The sequence below is a fragment of the Tyto alba genome, unplaced genomic scaffold (assembly GCF_018691265.1).
Source record: "Tyto alba isolate M040663 unplaced genomic scaffold, T.alba_DEE_v4.0 Super-Scaffold_26, whole genome shotgun sequence".
NCBI classification, from domain to species: Eukaryota; Metazoa; Chordata; class Aves; order Strigiformes; family Tytonidae; genus Tyto; species Tyto alba.
Window position 1 is genome coordinate 15,165,207 of NW_024881300.1, and position 22,011 is coordinate 15,187,217.

The window sequence follows — 22,011 nt, forward strand, 5'->3', positions numbered from 1 at the left end:
AGACTTAGCTGAAGAGTCATTAGTTGCTTCAGAAATGTAAGGGGCAATTTTCCTTTTATGAGCCAAGTTAAGCCATGAAGGAGTGCAATGGTGTGGTGTCAGCTTTGGCTCTGCTCTATTCTTATTGCTGATAGAGCAGCTGACCTTCCTGAGCTGGGGAGAAGGAGGTGGAGAAGTCTCTAAAGAGAGGCAGGAATGTAGCAAAGGAAAGATCAATGACTTTATCATTAACTGAGCTCTTCCAGGATAGAACAGTTATACTTGCATGTATAAGGACTTGGAGAGTGTTAAGTGCCTTGTAGTTCAACAGTAACTCAATTTTTAAAAATACTTATTTTAAAAAAATAGTAATACCAGCTCCTCAGAGGCCGCACTACAGTCATCCTTTTCACTTGCAATCTGAGATGGTTTTAAAGAGGGCAGATTTAGATTAGATCTAAGGAAGAAATTCTTCCCTGTGAGGGTGGTGAGGCACTGGCCCAGGGTGCCCAGAGAAGATGTGGCTGCCCCCTCCCTGGAAGGGCTCAAGGCCAGGTTAGACGGGGCTTGGAGCAACCTGGGCTGGGGGAAGGTGTCCCTGCCCATGGCGAGGGGGGGTGGAACTAGGTGATCTTTAAGGCCCCTTCCAACCCAAACCATTCTATGATTTGACATTGATTCCTGATTATATAGGGTTTTGAACAAACTGCATTGACATCTTCCTAACTTAGAAATACTTTATAGCTTATATTTTAGAATGAATCAGTGTTTTTTCATAAGCAATCCTGCTGTTTCCATTTAAAAAAGAAGAGCAAATCTGTAATATTGTCACTGAAGGCCACATTGATAGCAGATAGTATCAGTTATGCCGTGTTATGCAGCAGGTGTTTGTGGGATGGAGGACTAAAGCAGAAAAAGCTAACACTGGATACTAGAGGGGCAGGTCATGTGAAGTGATAAAGGGACACTGGATAGATAGGTTCTTAGGAGGAAAAAATAAACAGAAGCTGATGGCCCTAGGTTAAGAAAAGTAGAGTGAAGAGATTTTAAGTTTATCCTGAGACCAAATGTCTCTCAAACATCCTGTAACGATATTGTAGTATGCTTTTCCTTTGAATTAGCTGTGATCTGATCACTTTTTTCTTCCAAAGGTCCAGCAAGGCGTCTAAAATTGTTTGCACTCAACTATTCTGAGTTGTATAAATATTTGATGACATGAAGTCCTGTGGGCACTGCAATAATTATACAAATTGTAATGCTAATCCTTGGTATCAATAATGCCTTTGGAGAAAATAGCATTATATACTTCACTCCCAGAGAATAATAACAATATTAACGCAGCACTGACACTTGGCAGCACTGCTCCCCCAGCCTATGTTCACTTGGCAATTGGAATTGCAAAGAAGCATAGAAAGCACACATTTCTGGCTGCCGCTCTGCTTCCAGAGCAGCAGAAAGAATTTGGTACTTAATGATATGCAAAGTGTTGTTTCTGTTTGATTGTAGTATACTATACATGCCTTGGAGCATGACTTAAAGTAATTTAACAACTGGAATAACAGGCATTTGGGAAGAAACTAATTTCATACGAAGGCAGATCACAGACACTAGGCTTGTTCATAAAAGTGTTGCCTTGTCATGCTATATGAAGTTGGATATCAAGCTAGCAAGATGATGATGTGGAGGGCAACATGGCTCAGTTCAGACTGGATGAGATCCACCTGACAAAATAACACAATTAGTGAAATGTAAACAATGTAGCTAACCTGCTTTACAGACCCATATCAAAGATCAAATGATTTTTTTTTTTTTTTCTTAACATTTCTCTGATTATCAGTTTGGATTTTTGCATTCTGGTTCTGCACTGCTCCATGCCTACCCATCACTGCCTGCTTCCTCTATTTTATTAACTTGGAGAAGGAAACATCAGCTGAAGTGAAAAGTTATTCTGGTTTTGGAGTCCACTTGCTTCTCAGCTCTTTTGCTGGTAGCCTTGTCAAATTGAATAATCATCAGTAACTGTTGTCCATATGTACTGGAAACATAGCTGAAGCTGCTAGTGTGTTCAAGTAGTTCACAGTGAATCTGGAAAGATGGGAGCGGAAAAAAAGGTAGTGGCAGCCTCTATTGCTGTCTCAATTCATGTCATTCCCCATGCCAGAGCTGGTTCTGGAGAGCTAAAGGCTTACAATTCAGCTTCCCTCTCTTCTTACTGAATGAAGGATAGAGGCTGGAGGAGAGCTGGATTTTAGAACTGTCAGATTATTTCCTTTTCTGCCTTCCTCAAACTCGTCTGACTATTTTATGCCAGTAAAAGAATGAGGAGAAAATTCAAAATGGTATGGTGTGTCAGAGGAGAACTAGGATAGAGGTCACTGGGTTGAGAGCCTTAAAGCGCTATCCTTGATGTTGTCATCAGTGTGGTTAAGGATTCTGCATTTAAGTGATTACCTAACTGAATAAAATCTGTGGCTGTTTTTGACAGCCTTAGCACTAATTAAGGCAGAACCCAAAATTTCCCTTTTAGCATATATAAATCCCAGTTCTTAATCTTTCATATTCTACAAGATTGTTGTAAGAGCTTTGAGATTTTTGTAGTATAACTCTGAGGTTAAAATAATTTTAAAAATATAAATTATTAGCACTTCTTTACCAGTTTTCATCCAAGAAATTAAAGTGTTTTGCTAAATGTAATAAAGTAAGCCACATAACATAATAGTGAAGTAAGGAAGGGATATAACTAGTTCCCTTCATGATGTGAGAAAAATGGCGTAGCAAAAATTGTGAAGTCAAACATGAGGAAAGACAAACCAATTTTTATCCACTGTGCATATTTTCAATTCTTTCTCCATGTTCATGTATCTTATGATATAGCTCTAAATGATTATATAGAATACCTTTTTGTGAGACGCATATGTATACTTGCTAAATGAATAGGATAGCCATATAAAATAGGGTAGAAATACTTTGGAAAAAATCAATATAATCCAGACTTAAATCAGTGGACTTTACAATTCCTTGATGTGTTATATGTTTGAACATGAGCTATAAAGTATAGATGTTGTATAATGACTTCTGTATGTGAAGATAATTTTACTATTGCACAGGAAAAAGACTTATCAAGTATCAATTCAATATTCCCTTTAAACTGAATCTTAGGAAGCTATATTAATTTTTGTGTCCAGTAATGTCTACCATTTCTCTCTCACTATGGTGATTTTATGTTAGGATATGTTCATTAAAAAAAAAAAAAAAAAAAAAAAAAACCACGAATTTTTAAATCAAGTATGAAATGGAGAATTAAGACTGAAAGTGATATCTTCTTGCCATTTCTGTGTTGCTTTTCAGACTTCTATGTGTCTGACAATGAAATCTGACAAATGCAGTAGGAGACGGGTGTGATATCCTATTCTGAATTTTGTTACTGTTGCCATTTTTTGTGAATATTAATTAAGTTCTGTGTGACACCTCTCCTGAAACATTAGAATTCAGTGGTATAATGAAATTCATAGTAGAACATGCCAATGCTCATTTGAGACCTGTTTATCATATTCCCTTCAGTTAAATAAAAATGATCATTCAGGAAATGTTTTAGGTGAAATTATAGATTAGTATTCTACTTATTCATGCTTAAAATTGAGTCTTATTTCAGCTGTGGTGGCCAATAAATCTGGTATTTTAGGGGCTTTTTTCCAAGTTAGATCTTAAAGTTCACTGTGTATCAGTAAACAATTCTTTTTCTGCATTTTAGCAACAAATCTCTGATCAAAGGACTATAAAAACCTAAACATCAAAGGTGCTTCTTAAGAGTTTACAAACATCTGCTTTCTTCTGTATCACAGAATATGGGTGCTAGTATTGAGGATATACTGCGTTTTATCTCTGGGGGTGGAAGAGTCTTCAGTTACTTAAACTATATCAGATCTACTGGTAATTTTCGTCTTTATATATTATATTAGCTTTTCCATTTCTTCAGAAGAGCCATCTGGACGATAGGCTGCAATAAAGAGCGCATTGAATATAATTATAGTAATTCAGACAAAAAAAGTGTTATTTCACCAAAAATTAACATTGTTAAAAATTCTAGTATGACTTTCAATTACTGAAAAAAAAGCAGCAGAATTGACTAGACTAAAAGCATATCAAAACAAGTGCAGCAGAGAAATCTATAAAAAGAGGGAAATGAACAAAGAAGTCATATAAACATTGGTGGTTGAATGCTGGTCATCTCCCCTGTTACTGGTAGTGACCGAATGTGTTAGTGTACATGTTTTTGTAGCAAAATTTTGCAGGATATTTCATTTTTTTTTAGCTTAGTATACAGGTCTTTTGTATCCGTTACCACTCCTTTGCTCAGGAACTTCACCGTTACAGGAAGATCTGAACATACACAAATACTGGTACATTTATCAAAATTGTAGACATGAAGAAGCATTGGCAACAGTGTGCAACTATTTGTGCATGATGTTTGACATGTGGGGGAAAAAAAAGCAGTGCGATCCTCAAGACTGATGTCATCCTACTAATGAAAAAGCTAAGTGACAGGAGACAGCAGCTTGTCTAAATCTTAGGGTTAGTTGTGTGGTATATACGTGCTGTCTTTATTATTAGCATCTCCAGCAGATCTCAAGTATTTTAATTCAGCTGTGCTTTTTTGAAGATGTTCAGTGAAAATCCCCTAAAATCCTATGCTTTCTGCAAAAATTACTGTGTTGTGATGTTTGCTAGTGTGCTTTGCCATGGCATTGCATCTCTGAAAACATATATGATCAAAAATCTACCATCCATGTAACAAAAACACATATAAAACCACTGAGGAAGAACACTTATTTCACGGGTCAGATGAGATCTCAAAGTCTGTAAGACTCTCTGATCTCATCTCCACTCCTCTTAACAAAGCTCAGGTGTGGTCTCTGGACTAGTTTCTTTGACTTTTCTGCTCTTTTTGAAGTCTTTCCTTGCTCACTTTCCACTGGACACAATCCAGCATGTGCTCTTCTGTTCTGCTCCTGTTATTAACTATTGCTGGTTATTATTATTATTATTATTATTATTATTATTATTATTATTATTATTATTATTATTATTATTATTATTATTATTATTATTATTATTATTCCTCTCTCACCTAGTTCACAGGATTTCTATTTCTTCTCCTTCCTTCCTTCCTGCAAGAGATTGTTCCTAGTGCTGTGGTTATTGGTTTTTTTAATTCTGAATTTGCCAAGCTCATCTTTTTGGTTAACCTGTGTCAAATTTCACCCCTACCCCACACTATCCTGCTCTCCTGATACAGTATGATGTGACAGATCCCTTTACATAGGCATAGGAAAGAATTTCCTTCCCCCTGGTGATTGGCAGTAGTTTGGTGCCTGTGCGTTTCCAGCTTGTAGGTGGTGGTGCATTTGTATTCCCTCCACATGAAGTAGTGAACTCCATTCAGGAGAATGGTGGCTTAAACAAAAATTGTGGCAGGGCATCACTTCACACTCATGGAAGAATTAATAATAAAGGAGGTAGCAATGATCAATGGCTGGAAAGAGGATCTGCAGTCAAAACTTACTGAGTAGGGACCTATGACAGACTGTAATCTGTTTGTATGAAGCACTGACAAAGGGATTATAGACTGTGTATCTGAATGAAATTGTAGATTGACCCAACTGTGCCAGGTTACAGATTTTTAGGAGGTCCAGGGAGTCCCCATAATAATCTACTGTAATGGCACAGAATCCTACATGAAGCAAGTACTTGGCTCTTCCCTTCTGATTGCTGTTGTCCATGAAAGTGGTGTTAAAGCCCCCACTGATCTGCATGGGAACTCAACTGGACTAGCTCCAAATGCTTTTGAAAGCCCTACTGGTTTTCCCTACACTTTGGTGATTTAACCAGTCTACTCTAAAGGAAAATTTCATTCTCTAATGGATGCCATCAGTATTTTAAAATGAAGCACCTTTTAAAATGTGGAAATAGGTTTGAGAATAAATCCTGGTAAAGTAAACATTGAGTGTTAGCTTTTTGTATTTTTCTGCACAGCAACAACAGTTTTGCTTGGGGTCGATACGAGATGGAAAAGTGTGCTTAATAATAAAAGCTGAAGTGGGAGTTACTTTAATAATGGGATGTCATGTGTAAGCCTATAAAATAAATAGTAATTATCACATTTGAGAAACTACTCTGTGAGAATTCGTATTGCTCCTGACAGCTTCATCTGTACATCAAACCTTTCTGGATTATGCACTTACTTGTTCTTAATGAGCAAACAAGTGAAAAAGAATTTCTTAACCTGATAGAAGGTGTTGATTTCAACAAAACCTAAACAAAAATAGATAAAAGAGAGCCAGTATAGCAGACTGCAGGATTATTTCTTGCTAATCCATTTTGCTGTTACAGAACAAGATCAAAACCATAGCTATAGTTTTATTATTTATGTTTTTCCTCCACCTTCTATGTGGTATATGTTGAAGGAGGTGGATTTTACACATTACGTAGCCCAAATTGGAGCAGTAGTGATTTCAGAATAAAACTTCATAGTTTTTACAAAGAAATGGTAGTGTCTCATGTTTGTGAATTTATAAACTTTGGCATATCAAATTTGGAAGAGATGGTGAGCATTCGTGGTCCTTTTCTTCTTTTTCTCTGTCCTCATACACCCACCATTTAAAGAAAATTCCAGCAATATTTGTCCTTTAAGGATTTTGTTTTTAATGTGCTTTAGTATATTATTAAAACAGTAGAATTTTTTTGAATACTCAGTGTGAATATATCCAAGAAAATAATCTACAGCTGTTTGCCGTATCTTTTGTATAACTTTCATTTAAACATTTGTATTCTTTTTGATCAGCATTTATAATGGCATTTACATGTTCTTTGCATTCTTAAGGAAGATGGAAAGTATAACACTCTTTCCAACAATGTAAAACATTATCTTATCAAAAATAACTTCATTGGTAGATAACTCAGAAGCATACACTCCAAAGTGTTTTTACTTTGGTACTAAATAACATATACTTGGTTATAAACACAAAACTAACTTCAGTAGCTATTGAAAGATATGTAACTCATCTTTTACACATCAGTTCTGAATTTAGTCATCTGATGAGCCTTAGAGAGTCAGTCAAAGTTGGTGTGTGTCCAGAAATAGAAAAAGTAAAATCAAGGGAGTAAGGAGTAGAAAACAAGTTGCTAAAATCTCATTGCACTGTCCCTTGAGAGAGTTGTGTCATGTTCTTTCTATATGGGGCAGTAAGTGCCTGTAAGCAGAGCCAGTCTGTGAAATTGAGGTGTTATGTGTAAAGAGGACGTAGGGCACACACTGTATGCATGGATTAGCAAATATGAATCACTACATCAGGTGCAATTGAGAAAACATATTTGAAGTAAAAGTTTTTTTCAGTGCGCTTACTTCATTCACAGCAATGTCAATGGCATGGCGACAGATCCTGACGTTAGCAGGATCACTGACTTTACCATGTCCTCTGAATTTAGCCTTGCGCTCGTAGGCAGGCTCTGGCGCCAAGGAAGGCCGGGAGCCGCGCCCGCCCGCCACAGCAAACGAGCTGCCCACTCGTGGCGGCGCCCGCGGGGCGGCAGCAGCGCTGAGCCGGCGCTCCTCCAGCCCCGGCCCACGCGGGGCGCGGCGCGGCCTGGGGTCCTCCCCGCCACCAGGGGGCAGGGCGGCCCGGCGCGGGCACGACAGCGCCGGGGGGCAGCGGCAGCGGCACGGCGCCATTCCCCGAGGCTGCTTGTCGGGCCGCTTCGGCCGGGATTTCCGTTGGATTTATCGCGGCGGCACCCTGGCAATCGCGAGGCTGGCACTGCCGGCAACTGTTGCTAAAATGCTGCGTGTCACCTCCTCGTTGCAAGCGTGTTTGTGCGCCTCTGACAAGGTCTGGTGTTGCTCTGGCAGCGCGGAGCCACCAGCAGCGCTGCAAAAGACTGTTTGCAGTTACCTGGCAATCTCACTGCAGCCCGAGGCTTTGCTGCAGCAGAGATCCTTTTTGGATATGGATGATGTTTGAGCCAAACTTCTACAGCAAACCTGGAAAGTGAGAGGCATTTTATTTAAAGCAGCCAGGGCATAAGTGCCAGTAGGCTGAGCTGCAGCACAATTCAACTGTAATCCCCAAGTACAGCTCCTCAGCTAGTTGTTTTTCACTGTGATGCTGGCTGTCAGCCCCCAATTCAAGAGTGAGGTGTAGTCAGATGTCGTACACCTGGGAATCCAGCACTGCATGTTGGTGATGCTAAGGAGGGAGGGGTGGGGGCCGAGCAGTGCAGAGCGCATGAGGGTCTGTGAAACCCCAGTTCCATATTGCTGGTGCGGTACTTGAGCAATAGGTCTCTTTAAAGAAAGAGCCATATCTGAAACCTACAATCCACTAGATAGAAGCTGGGGGGAATTTATATTCAATTGTGCTTTGCTGTTCCACAGGTGCTGGGGTAACTGTGTCTTCGGCACCTGAGCACGAAGGCAGGCAACTGGTTTGATTTTCCTGTTGGCCCTGCTGCTGCCCTGCACTGGAAAGTGGTCTGCAACTTCTGAGGTGTGTTTCACACAGTAAAGAGTTTTAGCCTATTCGATGGTGCCTCTATAAAGCATTCTTTTTGTTGTTATGAAGGTTGCTTTTGTGATGATGATGATGATGATGCAAAAGGAAGGCACGGTAAAGTCTAGTGCAGGTTACACACAAGGAATAAATAACTGTTATGACCTTCATAATCTGTGGAAGGAGCAATAATGCAGGACCAAAAAACCTTCCTAAATGTATTGAGTTAATGGATCTATTTGTGGTTTGTGTCATTCCCCCCTCCCCCAAATCCTGTTCAAAGCTTTTTAATGTTAGAGCTAAATACACAGGCAGAAGTGGGAAGAAAATAAAGGGGACAACTTGGCTGATTTTGAAAGGATAAAATGAGACAACAGAGTGAATGCTAGGCTGCTATTCCTAGTACAATATACACTGTGCTGTCTTGTGTCCAAGTTCAACTCTATTAGTTTTAGAAAATCTTCATAAATGCAGAATTCTCACCTATTTGTGGGGTGGGAGGAGCCTATAGTTTGTGTTCATTTTGTATGGGTTCATTGTTGCACATAAGTCTTTGCGTTTTACTCATGGAATAAAATAACTGCAAAATATTCTACAAAAATAGTTACAAATCGGTGGCAGAAGGCAGCACGGCACTAAACCCTAATAATTCCAATAATTAGGAAGATCTTGACTGGTCTACACCACCATGTTATGCAGTCAAGCCTGTGCTCTGATGATGCATTCTTTCTACATGTCGGCTTCTGCTCTGGCTCCAGTCTAGGGCCAAGTAGATTACAAAATGGGGAAATTCTGGTATTGGCAATAACAAATATTGTGCTAAAGGTTAGGATAGGTTTGTGTTGGAGCTATGCAACTACCAGTAGCAGGGATGCATCTGAATTTGAATGTAAAAGATACAGATGTGCTATAAAAAGCAAACACACATACATCCCCTCTCTCTGCTCAATGGGCGATCTTCCTCCAAAACTCAGAACAACGAAAAAGAACAATTTTCGGTTCTCCCATGTTACAGTGCTGTTCAGTGTCTCAGAACAGCTGCTTTCTCTGTGGAGATCCATCTTATAGTGAGACAGTGAGAGACACTTGGTTTCTAAATGCCTTTTTCAGATGTTCCCAAAAAATGAAAACAACTTTCTATAGTGTTTACATTTATTTTCAGTTAATGTAGTGACTGCTCTTTGCTTCACTCTTCATAAAAGTAAGGATTATCCCATATGTGGTGGTACTATAGTTCTGCAGTAAATTTTACCAGAACTCAGAAGCACAAAGGACTTAGTTTGCATTTGAAGTAGAAGTGCTAGTTTTTGCTTTTAAAAATTAACATTCATAGATGTAAGTCTTATTTACCAATATCCTGCTGTGATGAGAATAACATTATTATACTACATAGCTTCAACTAAGCTACATTTCCATTTTGTAATTATATTTTTTCCATCTGAAGTTTTCTGTCCCTCACTGAGAAAATGTTTTGTATTATACAATGGAGTTTAAAAAGCCACAAACTGATCTGGATTTGTGGTGCATAATTTCTAGTCATTTTTATGTATATTAATGTCAAATCATGTTCTTGATTTCCATAAATGACCCACATAACATGCCAACTTCTTCTACATTTTAAACAGCCCTAGGTTTTGATGAACAAAATTGATAGGTATGAGATGAACAAAAGAATACTGATGACACATAATATAAGCCTTGATCAAAAGTTGTGAACTTGTCACACGGTCTGCCAAAAATGGATTATTTTCTAAAAGTTTGAAATATGGTTGAGATGGATTCTGGCCATTATTCAAAGCCTTTAATTTATAACATTGATGCTGTTAGGCAACTGATAATCATAGGTTTTAATTTCCTACAGAATTGGGCATAAGTGTAGAATGCTTTATGTAATTTAATATGCAAAAACCCCCTCAGATCAGAGAATAGAATTTATATCCCTGTCACTATAGATTGTCTAATCTGACATAGATTGATATTAATACATTACATAAAATTGGAATTTTCCTAGACATGTGGCATTTTGTTGAATCCTTGATGCTCACACTTTCAGAAATGTCTAGCTGCAATTTTATGACCATCTTAGTAATATACAGACTGTAGTATTTTGTTTAGTTAAACATTATCCTATAACTTCCTTCTGACTTCATAGTACTTTTGCTCTTTATTCACTCTGGATTGGTGAGATCTTGGTTGTACATAAATCAGATTTGATTCTATTTTCTTTTTCTGCCAGCTAATAGTAAAACATAATATATTTTATGAATGTGACAGTCATCTAATACAGATAATTGTTTAGCTAGGCATATTTTTGCTATAACTTTTTAGGTTCTCTTCGTGTACTTCTTTTCTTTTGCAAGGGATAATAATAAAGTACAAGTTGGTAAAAATGCTCCTGCAAAAAATTTTTAGATGTTTCCCATCATATTCTCATCCCAATAAAGCTGATTTCATCAGCAAGAAGCTTTCCAGCAACAAGGCAATCTTGCAAAACCATCCAGTGCTCGATGGAACTCCCTGAACCACAGCAAGCATCTGATTTCCCAGCTGTTGTCCGAGTAACCTCCCTTTGATCTGTTGTGTTCTGCAGACAGCTAGCCATGAGGCGGCTTGGATCTCAGGTCAGGGATCTTGCTCGGTGTTATATTATTGTGGAGATGAAATCCCAATGAAGTCATGAAGTCGCTGGCACAGGACCAATTAGACATCATAAAAAGCCAGCTGGCAAAGGGTCCTTCCTGGCCAAAGGAAGATGTGAGGTCCCCAGGGCATGCCTCTGCAGGCCCTTAGGAGTGCCTGAGCTGCTGAATGAAACTGATGTTCTTCAGGACTTAACAACCTGTTAATTTTACTCGGCTATGTAGAGGGTTCCAGAAACCATGAGTTTCCAAAGATTTTTTCGAGGTTTTTTTGAAAAATATTTCCTGCAAAATATTTCAAGCTTGACTCTGCCTTACCTCAAAGCAGCTTGTTCTCTCTGTAGATTTACAGAAAACTTTCAATTTCCTTCCTGAGTTGGTTTTCTTTTTTTATTAAACATTCTTTTAACAACATGGAAAACATGCTAAGGGTACTTAACAAAAAGTGTCAATCATAAGTGTTCCATTTTGAGAATCTGACCCAGCATTCTAGCAAGTAAAACTTTTTTACATTTATTTGTTTGATTTTTTTTTTTTGGTCAGTCTAACATTATACAAGAATTTGACTAACTTCATGGTGTAGAAGGGAACAGGTTATGTCTATTTGTAAGGAAAAGCTAATGTTTTGCATTTTAACAGGGAAGGAAATGAACAGTGGCAGTAAAAGCACATCTGCCAGAGCAGAGCCTAGTGGCAAAAGTTACCTCTTGTTAGTGTGATGACAGTATCCAGATGTCACACAGTTAGGGGCATTTGCTAAAATCTTTTTGAAGTAGGAACACCTGTGACCGTCAAAAGTGATAAATATTAGATAATAAAATGCATTCCTGGTAGGTGTACTGTGTAACAAACATAGTCACTGATAGAGCAATCAAATTCTTTGTACTTCCCTTCAAAACACTTGCTTCTCTCTGTTTATTCCTATTTATATAGTACTTCTCCCTTGGCTGAATCTTTGAGGGCCTCTTACTTTTTTTTTTTCCCTAGTTGCTTTTATATATAATGTACACTATTGCATGGCTTCCCATTTACTCTCCTGTTATTTTTAGACTGATACTCTGCAGGTCTGAAGTTTAAATGCCTGGAATTTTAAATTTGGTTAACCACTGGGAATTAAGGGTGCATCTTTCTCTATAGTTGCACATTTGCTTGGTGTCTGCTGGGTGTTGCCCCATGAAAAGTAAGGAAATCATATGCAGTGACCACATTGTCATGAGCTATGTTTAAGCATAAACATTTGAAATACCATTCTGTGGTCTTCGCTTTCCTCTGTTTCAGTGAATCTGGAGTTTTAGACTTTTGAGAAGACATATATATAGCATGCCTGAGTTCTTTATTCATTCGAACTCAGAATATTACCTCACCTAAAGCAAAAAACCACCCCAGAATCCACTCATTTGTTTTGCAGTGAATCATAAAAGCTTGACCAGTTGTTATCCCTCCTTCTGGAGAGCTGACTGATGCCATACCTAGCTTGAATATGGCTTGCTTCCTCTGTAAAGCTTTGAAGCTGCTGTCAACTCCTTCTGTTCCCAAAAACAACAAAGAGGGTAGCAAAACACTATCCTAGTGCCATGGAGTAAAATGTCTTCTTTAACTGTGCTGCTTTCAAACATGCCTTTGTCTGAATTTTCAGTTCCAAAAAGGTATTACGATAGCCTCTGAGTATATGTATTGAAATGGAGACAGATGCAATTCTGCATTTCAGGGAAAAAAAAATACGATTACAATTTTAGTTTCTGAATAAAAATGAAATTACATAAGTCCTTGCTACATCAAAATCCATTGTTTCTATTTGATGCATCAGTAGTGACCTCTGGGGTTGCTGTTCTGCTTCTCAAGGGGATTCTGTCTCTGCTGTTTTGGCCAGACTCCAGGTTTCGATGACAATTTCAAGGTTACAGTTTGGTTTTGGTTTGGTTTTGTTTTGGGTGTGTTTGTTTGTTTGTTTTGTTTTGTTTTTATCCAGAGACAGGGGAGATCAATCCTAATCTATAGAGACTGAATTTCAAATTGCAGAGCATCAAAGGCTTGACCCTCAGAAGTGCTGAGCACTCTATGCATGTAGGCTACCGTGTGGCATTTGGCACCTTCCAGGGTTAGACTTAACATTACTGTCCTCTGCTTTGCCCTGATAACTGAATTAGTCTCTTACTGTAGTTTCACACCAGAGGATTTTCTTCCAATTTATATTGATACCACTGAACTCTGCCTTTCCAAGTAAAGTGGGTGGTGGCATTCACTAATTTCTCTTAATTCTCAAAGGTAACATTTGAGACTTACTGGTTGTTTTTCTTTTTTCCTTAGGTTGTTTTCCCTTAGTCTTTTCTGGTCTTGTAATCTGTGATCTTTTGTTTTCCATGTTAGCTCAGAAATGTAAGAAACCAGGCTACCTGGATGACTGGTTCAGTCAGCAGCATCCTTTTTTAGGAGCTAACCTTTGGTTTTTGATAGACTTGAGACAGTGCTGAATAACAGAAGGCCCTACTTGTTTTAATGTTGTCAACAACAGCGAAGAGAAACATAAAGAGACTGCTTCGGTTCTTTCTCCTTAAAAATCCTGAAAACATTTTCTTGTGGTCATTCAAGTGGAGGTATCCCTTGACCTGCCTGATGCTCAGTGACCTTTAGCAGAACAAAAAGGAAGCTCTGTACTGGTGATAGTAGGCAGATAGCAGACTGCAGAACCTGAGTGAAAATATCCAAGTACAGCACCTCTCCAGGATGACTGAAATCCTATTTTTGGAGAAGATAACATCATAACCTTTTAATTTTCCTCTCAATTTTTATCTCGGTGACAGATTGTCAAGCCTAGAGAATTAAGTTGTCTATTCAGAGAACAGGTTAAGCATGGGAAGCAGCACCAATTGTTTCCCATGTTGTCCTGCTGGTGTTCCTCAAATCTGACCTCAGGAGGCTGTTCCGAGACCAAGGCATTCAGCCAGAAGTCCAGAGTCCTTTTCCTCTCTGAGACTGCCAGGATGACTGATGCTCAATGCTAGTGCAAAAGTGGTTCTGCAGAGTAAACAACTCTCTGCTAGAAACTCCATTGATCACTAACCAGCTGAGTTGTTCATAGCTTTCAGTTCCTAACAACCATCTGATTTCCTACCCCAGCCAGATTTTTGATTCTGTCTCCAACCTTTTGTGCTCTTAGCCACCGCTCACACTTCAGATGGCATAATTAAAACCTTATAGCAGAACACAAGTCTTCTCTTCTGCAAAATTATTTTAAGTATTACTGGCATGGTAATAGACGAGAAAATGTGGAATTGGTTTGCAAGTTTTTGTTTATTTAATGTATGCTTACAGCAGGTTATATAATAAGTTAAGAAAAAGATGTGCCACAAACTAATCCTTTATCTTTTCCTTTGATAAATACTTCTCCTTTGCTAAATCCTTTTTTCAGTGTTGGTGTTAGTATCTTCTCCATTTGTTGTATGTGAAAGATACCACTTTCTGATAATGAAGATATTAGTCATACAATTACCAGAATTGCTGCTTCTGAGCATTTATAAAATAATTTGGGGGCCCTTGCAGCAAGTATGCAAGAGAACGTGCACAAAGAGAATGATTCTGCTGTCCCTGCTCTTGCTTGTGTGGATTCTCATTCACTGACTGAGAATGAATAGCAATAAAGAATATCCAGAACCAAGATAGGATAATATCTAATAATTTCCTGCATGGACAAAGAAAGTTTAGGGTGACTTTAGAGGGTATTACTATCTCAACTTTAATGATATGATACTTTATATTAATTTAAAATCCTCAACTTCAAAATATTCTTGTGGCCTCCGCTTTCAGCCCACACAAACCTGCTAAGACCTTTCTAGGTTAGAAAGAGCCATCAGTCAGCAGTGCACAATACATATCAAAGACATCACTGTTCCAAAGGTATCATTAATACCAATACAGAATAGAGTGCACTGCAGCTTTTAATACCTCATCTGAAAGAAAACCACACAGTAAATTGCACTTTGCCTGGTTGAGGAAGGAGGAAGGGATGCATGCACTCTAAGATTTCTCAAGGATGAGCACAATTTATATCTGCTCAGACAGTGTTACTTGAGTTTATATTTGCTTATGGATCACTCCAGTTATTCCTTTAGGAAATAAAGCATTATACTGTCAGTCTTCGAATATATGTATTGTTAACATTAGCTTTACTTTGCATTAAACATTTAAATTATATATGAGATGACTCAGGGTAGGGGTGTGCAGTGAACTGTGGTGTGGAGTCTAAAAGTCTATTTGAAGGCACTTTAACAGATATCTTCGTGTGAAGACCATACACCTGTCCAAACATGTCTGTGCTGAACTATAAAGCAATGATAAATCCTGTCTTGGTCTTAGTGACAGTAGCCACTGACTTTTCAGAAAAGATCTTACAATGTACTGAGCATTTGTAAACCTCTACGGTATAGGCAGTCTATATAAGCAGAGGTGCATGTTGACCCCTGTATGTGCACGCGTGTATTGGTTAGAAGGCTTGCACTGAGGAGGAAAGAGCACTCAGGCCATGCTGCTGAGAATCATCCGTGTACACTGAAGTGAAAAGGGAGGGCAAAATTACCATGGGAAAGCATCTTTAGCTCAGTGGTTCCAGCATTCCTGTCTCTGCTGGCAGTATCTTCACATTGTTTTTGTCAACCTAACCAACACAGAAGGAAGATATGGTGGTGGAACCTTTTAGACCATACATGCTGCTGTGTATCACTGAAACACAGGTGAAATTTTAGTGGTGACACAGCTGATAAGCAGTTGCCAGGGGATTTTCAACATTCACTTAACTATGCTGGTTTGTACATGTGCCTAGGAAGTCTGCTTTACCTTATGTTTCAGTGGTGATCTGCTTGGACCTATAGTATATATTTTATTCCTTATTTGTTCTACAGGTTAAGCTTTTTATTTGTAAGCATAGCTTCACTTTTTGCTCTTATGAACCTTGTCAGTTGGTGCCTTGTTTGTGGAAATTTTAAGGCAAAATGAAACATAACAGTAGTGGAAGCTCATGTTATTTCTTCTGCCTCTGGAGCCTTAGTTAAATGAAGTGGTATGATATGACACTGATGGGAAACTTGCAGGTTTTTTGGTAGCTATTCTAAATAATGTCATGCCTTATTTACAGAAGATTGTTTATTAGGCAGGTACTGAAGTAAAACCTCAGTGCTTGTTTCCTTTGTACCATTGTTTTACTTGTTCACTGAAAAGAATACTGTAACAATGTGACTGGCAGCTATACATAATGGAATACGTGTTTATCCCTGTTTATATTTGCAGCATCATGCATGTTAATGAGAAGACTAGGTCTCCAGTACACTTAGATGCCAAATGTAAATAAACGTTACCTAGTTTTAGTTGAGTTGTCCAGTTTGTAAACAAGCAAACCAGACTTAGTTCAATCTTTTTGATGTTTCAAGAATACTCTTTCACTAAGATTTGATTCATATGATTATTTAATATCTGCACAGTATTTGCACTGCATAATTCTAGTACTCCTGCCAGCCACCCTATGCATCTATCTACCAGCAAATAACATTTCTGTAATTACAGTATGTACGATGGCAGATAGATGAGTGGGAAATGGTGAGGGATAGTGGGAAGACAATCATAGCAACAAAACACACAATCTACAGAAGACAAGTCAAAAGAATATTACAAAAATAAACAAGAATTTTTGGGGATTAAATCAGAATAAGTATTACTGTGGTAAATGGAAAGAATGGCTTAACTGGGAAAAGCACAACAGCTAAACAGACAGGGCCTCATATTTGTGTGCTTGTAAAGGAAGAGAATTTCCACTAAAGCATCATTAATTGTAGCCTCTGATAAATCTGAAATGCTGATGAGTTAATTTGATTTGCCAGTGTTTGCCATTTGATTTTAATCAGTGTTTCTGCAGTGCATGTAACATCGTCTTTCAGTGGAAAGCAGAGACATGCAGGCTACCTGGGTGTGCGGTTGATATGTATAGCCAAGGCAGAAGGAACAACTGGAGTATACTGAAGACACATGAATGTTATTTTGAAGTGCCATAATTATAGGGAGACATTAAAAGTTTTGGAGGTGTGCTGGACAAAGATTTTTTTCTGGTAGGACTACAGCCTTGTGTGTTGAACTGTTGCCTGGCATTTGGTTTGATTCAGCAGCATTTTGCTGTAACTCCTCCTTGGACTTCTCTTTGTAGAATAATAGTAAAAGTCTAGAGAGGATAAGCTGAGGTAAATTAATGTAGGGAAAAGAATTTGTGACACTGACACAGGGGTGATGGTGTGGGAGCTTGTACCCTCCAATGATTTGCAAGCAAACTGACTGTCTTGTTTGCAAGCTGCTGACTTCCCTGAATATTTCCTGATAGTTTCCAGCTGTTGCTTTTACACTCATGTAATATCAGTGATGGCAAGGGAGGACTCATCAGTGCAATCCAGAAGCTGATCTTTGAACACACTGTCCTTATACCCTTTTTAATAGGATTAGATGTTAAATGGAATTGTAAAACATGGATGGTAATAAACTTTATTTGTGCTAGCTTAACGTAGTTCTTCATTAGCACAGATAGAGTAAAGCTAGTCCTAGAAAAATAAAAGAGTAATTGAAGAAAAATTGTTAGGAAAGATGCAGCCTCTCACCAGCCCATCCAGGCAGGGAGTTGAGGCTTGTGGAAATACAGATTGTTCTGTCCTGAAAGCTGACCGTGAGTTGAAGAAGTAACATATGGTTCCCTTCTTTTTCTGTAATTGCATGGCTTTCAAAAAGAGCTCTGCTGGGTTTTTGTTCATATCTTAAAGGCATTTTACTAACGTAATAGATAAAAAAGAAATATGTTAAATAAAAACATTTATTAGAGGACATAATTTTAAATATTTAATGATATAATTAAGTCTTATTAATGTAATGGTCTTTATTCTTCAGTTTAAAAATTCACAAGGTTAATTTCCTTTTCATCTTTATTATGCAGTGTTTGCCACAATTATTTGTTATATATTCTTATAAATATTTGATGAATATTAGATATTTTAATTTAAATAAAAATATGGGCCGTCTTTTACCACAGTCTTACTCCAGTGTTAAGCTGGAATTAGTGAAATTAGCAGAGTAGTGAATCAGGCACTAGTATTCCTTCAGTTATGCCACAATTGGCTTATTTGACTCAAGTAATTCATGGGGAACTGCCTTTTACTACTGTCCCTCTACTTCAGAGTTCTTGCAAAGAAGCTGAGGATCAACAAATAACAGAACTATTAACCACATAATTTTCGTGTTGTTTCCTGTGGGGAACGTTATTTTCAGCACCTCAGTCTCAGATACTTATTCACTTGATTTTACTACTATTTGAAAATAAATACCACCTTTCAAAGTTCTTAAATTAATGCAGAATACATATTTCAGGAGGAATTTCCTTGATTCACTAAATTTATGGCATTAAAACTAGTTATTTTCAGTAAAATTCCTCTTCTACATACTCTGCTTTTTAGCTACTTACTGAAAAAGTACTTCAGCATTAAGTCCTTCTGGGGATTTAAATGATTTATATTCTCCCTCATTAGCAATATTTGTTACACATGCACCAGAAATATTTTAACTTTTTTTATTTTTTTTTTTTATTTTTTTTTTTTTTTTATTATTTGATCAGTCTGCCAAACCACAATGTCAGCAGTTGCTGGAAAAATCACTTTATGGGCAATATGTTGACTTAGCTTCTTAATTAAATAAAAAATAAAAAACCAGAACTCTCAGGACAAAAATACTTTGAAATAAGCATATACTCCTAAAGTGTCACTGCATTCAGAATGGACAAACAAATACAATTTGGACTAGCAGCCAAATTTCAGCTTGTGTTGCTAATAGGTTTGGTTTATGGGGTATGCAAAACTACCTTTCTGGGAGTTTCTTCAAGTGGTATACACTGAAACCTGGTACTTGTGTTACTTCTCCTTTGCTTCTATTAGTAACCACAGCTACCTTTTTAGTTTGTTTACCTGCTATCATTGTCACCTTCACATGGACCTAAGAGATTTTTGCTCTAGTTAAGGAAGGCACCTTCATGAAGAGCTGGTCTAAACTTAAGAGATTTCTTGTCCAGAACAGAGGTAACAGAATGCTGTCAATTTTTAAGTTATCCATTTTATGGCAAGGAGATATCCTTGCCACTGGATGGCTTTTCCTTTTCCACATGTTATACTATTGTCCATAGCAGGTATATTTTGCTACTGCTGTAATAGCAGTTCACCCGTATCACTGCACTGTAACGATGATGGCTGAACACAGTCTGGGTAAGTTTACTCAAATCTGATGGTAATGAATGCGGTTTATTTTCCCAATTCACCACCAAGACCTGTATAGCCTCTAGTAACATGTACATTAGCTCTGTACTCACTCTAAAGCATGAGAGTGTCTTTTTTGGTATTGTTTCTGGAATAAATCTAGTTGTTACATTACTGCTATCACATTGCCTGGGTGGAGTATGGCTATTAAGATTGATTAAAACAGGCTGTTAAGTGTTAGAAAAAATGTGTATTGGCAAACTGTGATGTTTAGCTTTCTATTCTGCTAACCTTGTATATATGCTGAAATTGTGTTAGAAAACTACGTTCTCTACGGAATGCACAAGGAATAGTTAAGTTACAAAAAATAACATTCAGAAGAACCGATATGCTAAGCAGGGAAGAGTCTAAGCTAGCAAACAGGAAACAACCTTGTTGGCTTCTCTCAGCACCTCACTTGGAAACCACAACCCTACAACCACAGCCCTAGGTCAGACACAGCAATGATAACTCTTTCCACTTATAGGAAGACCTACTGATTTTACAACTCATAAAAGATTCAATTACTTCACCTTGTAGCATATCCCTGGTATATGCAAGCATTTAATCTCTCCTGGGATCTACCCATCCCTCATATCTCAGTTCTCAGAGGTCCATTAAAAATCTGTTTTATTTAGAGTATGCTTAAGCTTGCTATTATCATGGAATTTTATGGTAAATCCTGCATGAAAGTGAATACTTGGCTCTGAAGTGAGACCACAGTGAAATGAGGAATGGCAACATGTCTTCAGTGGTTTCCCCCCAAATTAACTTGTTTGTGTAGTGCAGAAAGTCAGGGGGGTAACTGAAGTGTCAAGTCTGCTTTTTAAATACAGGGGAGCCCCTTAGAAATATGATTATAGAAGTTAAACAACTACCTCATGCAGGTACATTTACTGGCATTTTTCATTCTTTGTTCTCAGTGCTGCACCTGGTAATTTTAACTCTCCAGACTCTTCTATCCCAACATCCTCTCTCTCCCCATCCTCTCTTTCTTCTTTATCTGTTGTCAGGCAGCCACCTTCTGTCCTGCTGATGTGGCAGTTAAACAGCTATAACTGCTTGGCTGCATGCATGGCCTCCTGCAGCCAAAAATGAGCATTGTAGAGAACTTCCTATCACTGGCAGACATGACACAACTTGTCCAGCCAAGTGAAGTCAGAATTTTGACCAAGCACATCAGCGTAACAGAAGGATATACTAATCCTGTTGTTAAGAACAGATGAGAACACACAGAACTTTTTACATGTGTCCCTCAGTAATATTTTTAAATTTATATTCATGTAGAATTACTTACTTTCTAAACTGGTGACAAAAAGTACTTATGTCCTTATTCGGTCACTTGCTGATAAAGAATGGGATATAGATGTCTATATAGGAAAACTTCAGTTTTTCACAAATTCATCTGTATTTTTAGAGGGTATTTGTGTTTGACTAGAATAGCTAAAAATAAGTTTCAAAGCCAGGATTATCAGTGGTGTTCAGCACTTTAAAAAACTCTATTAAAAAAAAAAAAAAGGCAAAACAAAAAACAAACAAAAAACCAACAACAACAAAAAAAACACACACACAAAAAAAAACTACAACCAACCAACAAAACTCCAGACACATAATTAGGGGGTTTGGTTTTAAATCTTGTTCTAGGGTCGTTTTTTGCTGATGAATACGTTAATTTCCTTGAGCAGATATAGAACGCTGTTGTTTTGATTCTGGTAACACTGAAAACTGTTTGTATCTCAACAACATTTGCACAATGTCCGGAAGAATTATTGGGCTTTATTTAACTCATACCACTGAGAATAAAAACTTGACAGCAAAGGGGGTGATTTGATTTTATGTAGAGGGGATAATTCATTTATATCCACACAGTTAATGCAGTGAACACTGAATTTCTCTTTCCTCTGAGAAGAAAAGCAGTGTTATACGTTACTTTGGGATTTAGAAGAGTGGCTGTTAGGAAAAAGGGAAAAAAAAAATTATTTTAACCTGCTTAATTACTGCACACTAGAGGGCACTTGAGGTAGAGCAAACAGTATTTGCACAGCTACTGAAACTGATTCAGTCACCTGTATTCATAAGGCATATTGAAAACTAAAATCAAAATACTCACTTTCCAACTTGCATCCAGAACATTATTGTACAGGAAAAAATAAATATTGTCTTGTTTGATATAATTTTCTTTTGTCTTTATCTTAGAGTTTGATGTACAAAAGAAAGATTTGTTTTTCTAATAGTCAACCTGACAGCAACTAATCAAAATTGCAAACAGTACCCAAGGAATAATAAAACCTGATAATGTGTTGTTATTTTTATGCACTCCATAATATCATTGGTGCATATGGTACATAAATTAGTAGTTGGGGGGTTTTATATCTCAAAATCTCTAGAGAATGAAGGAGGCTCAGAACTAGTTATGTTTTATTTTACTAAATGGAGTAATTTGGGGATGGGAAAAGGATTTGCTGTGGGCTCAAAAGCCCAGTGCTGCTGTTGGGTTAAACTTTTGTTTGAGAGTCCCTGGGCTGGAAATAGAATTTTTGTGGT

General features: G+C 37.8%; 1 protein-coding gene across 13 annotated transcripts in view; it reads left to right on the top strand.

Annotated features, from left to right (window-relative positions):
- Positions 1-22,011, top strand: part of CDH8 (cadherin 8) — a 241,265-nt gene that overhangs the window by 65,077 nt on the left and 154,177 nt on the right. For 11 of the 13 annotated variants that reach the window (XR_004406766.2, XM_032990673.2, XM_032990674.2 and 8 more), the window contains one exon: positions 8,411-8,522. The exons of 1 other annotated variant lie outside the window; for it this stretch is intronic. The gene's annotated coding sequence lies outside the window, so the exon portion shown is untranslated. Of the gene's footprint in view, positions 1-7,745; positions 8,025-8,410; positions 8,523-22,011 lie in introns of those variants that run through there. One more of the 13 variants, XM_032990675.2, reaches the window with a different exon arrangement.